Source organism: Eumetopias jubatus, unplaced genomic scaffold, assembly GCF_037043125.1.
Source record: "Eumetopias jubatus isolate StellerSeaLion01/CBP00866 unplaced genomic scaffold, mEumJub1_p1.0 scaffold_5, whole genome shotgun sequence".
NCBI lineage: Eukaryota > Metazoa > Chordata > Mammalia > Carnivora > Otariidae > Eumetopias > Eumetopias jubatus.
In genome coordinates, this window is record NW_028274811.1 from 66,193,951 (window position 1) to 66,197,992 (window position 4,042).

The following is a 4,042-nucleotide window of genomic DNA, read 5'->3' on the forward strand; positions in this document are numbered from 1 at the left end:
CAATTTTCTGTTTTTTCAGCAGAGTTTTGTAGAGTAAGTATGGTGATCCACTCCAGTTTCTTCATCAAGGTATCCTCGCTTAGTAAAGTAGCCAGATAAGTCTGAATCCATTAGTAACCTGCCCCTATAAATGAGACAGATGATCATGATTTCCAGACTAAGAATTAGTATGTTTAACAAATAAAGGTACTGATAAATGGCATAAAGCCCCCAATCTCTCTAGATGGAAGCCTCTAATGCACTTGATCCACTCTTTTCATAAACCAGAAGTGGGATATGGATGTTAAATTAGAGTCTTTGTTTGTTTGTTTACATCAAGTTTAACATTGGGTTGTGTTTGGTGTGATCACTCCTGAAAATTTAACTTTGAGTCCCTTCTAGGCCTCCGTTAATCTCTGGACTGGGTACTTATTCATTCAACATGTACTTAATAAGCAACTACAATACATTAGTCACTGAACTTTAATTATAAGTTGAAAATAGGATGATGAACAAAACATTCTGATGGCTTAGTCTGGTAGAGAAGACGGACATTAATCAAATCATCAAAAAATATCACTTTAGCCTGTACAACCTCCTCTCTCTCCTTCTTGACTTTCTTGATTATTCTCCCTTGATTTCTCTTCTACCCTAAAAACTCCTTCATGGGCTCTTTTTTTCTCTACCTATTTTCTAGGGTTTTGTCCTCAGCCAAACTTTATACCCCCTCCCCGGGAGTCAACACACCCCATGGCTTCAACTTTTACCCATATGCTGAGGATTTAAAAAATTCTTTCTCTGGGCACCTGGGTGGCTCAGTCATTAAGCGTCTGCCTTCAACTCAGGTCATGATCCCAGGGTCCTGGGATCGAGCCCCGCGTTGGGCTCCCTGCTCGGCAGAGAGCCTTCTTCTCCCTCTCCCACTCCCCCTGCTTGTGTTCCCTCTCTCGCTGTCTCTCTCTCTCTCTCTCTATCAAATAAATAAATAAAATCTTTAAAAAATAAAACAAAATAAGATAAAAAAATTCTTTCTCTTTCTTAGATCTCTACTCCCCAGCCCTATGCTGTAAGAACCACTAAGTCTTTAACCAAATCTTGGAATCCATGTCCTCCTCTCAAACTCACTTTCATTGACTAAACACTCCAATATTACCTAATTATGCCCTTCTTCTCATTTCACTCCCCCTGTTCACTTATTCTGTGATAATATTTCTAGAGTGCAAAAATTATCATGCCATTTCATATCTAAATGTCCCTAACAGTGTCTAAAAGAGGTAATCTAAGGACCTTACTATGACACACAGCTAGGATCATCTTCTTCCACTTCTCTACATGCTAAACTGCATTTTCAAAAATATGTCAGTAGCTTTTCATAATGCTACTTCATCCCATGGGCTATTTTGCTTAAAATATTCTGCCTTCTTTTACTCAACATTTAAGACTTAATTCAAATAATAAGTGAAACCCTCAAGACTTCTAGGCAGAGTTAGTCACCTCTTTGTTATAGCATTGCCCAATGATATACTTACATTAAAGTATCTATCAGAATGCATTATGAGTTTACAATGTCATTTATCTTGATAATCTCAGTATATAGCAAAAGAGCTGGAAAAATAGTAAATGTTGAATAAATATTTATTAAATATGGTTGAATAAGAGAATGCCTCAGCAGTGTGTGTGTGTGTGTGTGTGTGTGTGTGTGTGTGTGTGTGTGTGTGTTTCAGTATTTACAGTACAGGCTACTTTGGAAGAATGGAAATTTCCTTTCCATTATTTGGATGGAGAGAGAGGAACAGAAAAGAGGGAGAAAGCACTGAGTAAAATAGTTTTTCCAGAAGTCAAAAATAAAAATTTTAAAAAGAACCTGCCTATTTACTGCTGTTTCAAACAGAATAAGGAGTTCTTAATCACAGATTTAGAAGTGACCTCTGTTTTTGATAGGTTTAGGATTAGATTTGCTTACCAATGACAGGAAATCATACTAGTTGCGGTATAAGTAATTTTAAAGTCTAGTCCTTTCTGTTATAGAAGTCCAGGCTGAACAACTCTTCACAGTGTCAGAGAACATGTCCCCCTTTGTCTTGTTGCTCTGTCACATGTTGCTTCAACTTCACACTCCAAAACAGCATATGTATATTCCAAGAAGGAGAATAAAAGAAGGAGTGAAGAAGTTTTTAACAAAGATTATATGCACATTATTTCCTAAAGAAGACTCCCAGATGTTATACAATACTTCTGCTTGACTCCTATAACCTAATTCTGTGGCCACAGGAAGACTAGGAAATGAGGTCTTTGTTTTGGTCTGTTTCCAGTCAAAAATTCTGTTGCATTAGAACAAGGGAAGAATGGGTATGGACTGATAGCGATTTGGTTTGCCTCTTTGTGTTTCAGGTCTATCCAAAATATTGTATAAGGTAATTAGCACACTGTGATCATTCAGTGAATATTTGTTGTTTGTATTATCCACTTTGACATCATTTGCCAGTTCTCCCATATCCAGACAAAATGGATACTTGTACCCAAATGACTCTCCACCTATATGTTAGGAGTATTGGATATTACAGCCTCTATCAGGCCTTGACTACTACCTGAACTATACCCTGACGCTGTTAAAATAATGACTAAATTTCTTTTTTTTTAAACATTTTATTTATTTATTTATTTAATTTTATTTATTTCAGAGAGAGAGAGAATAAGAGATAGAAAGCACGAGAGGGAAGAGGGTCAGAGGGAGAAGCAGACTCCCCGCCGAGCAGGGAGCCCGATGTGGGACTCGATCCCGGGACTCCAGGATCATGACCTGAGCCGAAGGCAGGCGCTTAACCAACTGAGCCACCCAGGCGCCCTAATGACTAAATTTCTAATGGCCCCTGATACTCTTGGGGTTGTCTAATATCACCAAAGAGTTGCTGAAGTACTAGTTGATGTAATTAAATGTTATTTAGTGTTGTGACCTCACTTTTTCTTGAGAGAGGTGAACTCAGTCATAACCTCTTAAATCTCAAGGGCTCACGGAGGAAACTTGAATTTCACAGAAGCATTTTGAACTTTACTCCCTAGATCACTGACCACACCATTCCAAATTGCTGCACCCAAAGCATCATTAGGAAGTCCTCATATTTTTTGTGGGGTTTAAAGAATTATTATACTTTGTTGATTTGATAATGCTTGTGTTTTTTTACTTCCTCTGCCAGGAGCTAACATTTATAGAGGGAGTTCTTGGCAGGTGAGTCATTTGGGAGAGCTCTAGGACACTCTACCTATAGGACAAGACCAAGGACTGCTGGCAGACAAGATAGCTTTCATGGTTCCTTGTTTGCCAGAAATCATTGTGCACAGTCTCCTGCCCACGTTACAGAGAGCATGCTATACAGGTCCTAGGGAATTGCTCCCTTTCCTCTGTAACCTTGACGGTAGTGATCTCAGTGTTAAATGTTATAAAGTAGTCCTGGAGTTTTATTAATGAACCCATCAGCTAAATTATAGTGATCATTAATACTGCCAGTTAGTGTCAAAATGTTTTGACTATCAAATTTAGAGAGATTAATCATTCTTTTAAATACGCTCCACTGGCAACCTTATTCTTTTTTTCTGGTCCGAGATGTCATTTCGCACAGCTTCAGTCCTTTCTATTTTGCCGGCTGGTAATTAAATGAAGGACAAGTGGGTAGAACCAAACTTTTTTGGGGAAATTTTTTAAATGAGTTAATGATCCATTCCTTAAGCCTTAGAAACCAAAGGTGAGTCACTAAAGCTCATGACATTTATAGTCAGTATTTGCAGAGAGCATCAGGTAATCAGAGCAGAAGAACAGAGGTAAAGGCAGTTCAGACTGGGACATACATTTCAGAGGATGAGTTCTGCCACCAATTTGTCAGTGACATCGTGTTCAAAAGAAAAGGGAATTTTCAAAATGTTATGAAGTGATAAAAGTCAGAAGATGTTTGATAAGTTGAAGAAGTAAGAAAATATTGACTGAGAGAGCACATTTTGCTATAAAATTGACAGGGACCTCAAGATATGTTTGACAATGATTGAATTGGGTTACATAAAGTGACACATT